This window comes from Pongo abelii, chromosome 8 (genome assembly GCF_028885655.2).
Source record: "Pongo abelii isolate AG06213 chromosome 8, NHGRI_mPonAbe1-v2.0_pri, whole genome shotgun sequence".
NCBI classification, from domain to species: domain Eukaryota; kingdom Metazoa; phylum Chordata; class Mammalia; order Primates; family Hominidae; genus Pongo; species Pongo abelii.
In genome coordinates this window covers 68819734-68820437 of record NC_071993.2, presented here as the reverse complement: position 1 = coordinate 68820437, position 704 = coordinate 68819734, and positions in this window count along the sequence as shown.

The following is a 704-nucleotide window of genomic DNA, read 5'->3' as shown; positions in this document are numbered from 1 at the left end:
GTGGTAGTTTGGAACTTCAGCATGAGTAACCCTTTTGGTTTGGTCTGATGGGCCTAATGCAGGAGCTCAGTCTAAACTAACGGCCTCCTATACATTTTATCTAATAGCTCTGTCACCCTTCCTGCACACCCGGGGAACTTGGGTGCAGCATTCTAACGCCTGCTCAGCATGATTCCACATTTTCTCCAGGACCATAATCCAGAGGAGATTGGTCCCGGAGCAGGCTTGCCTCGCCAAGCTCCGGCTCCGTGCGTGTGTGAAGCAGTGCCATGCCTGAGTGGGGAGGAGCCGCGGAAGAGAAAGCCTAAGGCGGAGTGGAAATGGGTGGGGCACGCTGGGACCCGCTCACATTTGTTCAGGGAGAGGCAGTCCCAAAAAATCTCTCAGGCACACAGCCCAGCACAGCAAGGCAGTCACACCAAGTTGGGAAAAGAGGGCAGAAGAGCGCGAGGGGCTGAAGGTGGCGCCCCTGTGTCCCACTCGTTCTCCCTGGGCTGGGAAAGAGAAGCGGTCCCTCAGAAGGGCAGGCTGCGCTAGCTTAGGATGGACGTGGGTAACGCTCAGCTGACTCCCCGCAGGCACCCTATGCAGGGCTTTGTTTCTGGGGGGGAACCCGCACCAGCGCGTAAGGGGAGTAGGAGAGACGTACGTGACCCCGGTGCGCAGCCGCGCCCTATCGCCCTGGCCACGCGCCGACGCCCCGC